Here is a 346-nt window from a genome sequence, read left to right on the forward strand (position 1 = left end):
ATTTGAGATCTGAAGAAAAAAAAGTATTGGCTCCAAAATACTAAAACTGCAAAGCTGAAATTAATAAATGTTTGTTGTGCTCAAACTTCATATTAACTTGGGTAGTCAGAAAAATGTCATTATACTTGAAAACAACTCTGTAGCTTGGGTCTTCTCACTTCAAAAGCATGTCCAAGTATTCCTAGAGGTTAGTCCGTCCTAAATTAGGTCCCGGTTGCCAAATAATCCTTCAAATAAAAGTATAAAAATACTTCAAAAATATATATTTAATGTGGGGTATGAGTGGATTTTAATGTTTTCTTTTTTCTTTTCTTTTTTTGAGACAGAGTCTTGCTCTGTGGCCCAA

Source organism: Colobus angolensis, unplaced genomic scaffold (genome assembly GCF_000951035.1).
Source record: "Colobus angolensis palliatus isolate OR3802 unplaced genomic scaffold, Cang.pa_1.0 Scaffold65, whole genome shotgun sequence".
NCBI lineage: Eukaryota > Metazoa > Chordata > Mammalia > Primates > Cercopithecidae > Colobus > Colobus angolensis.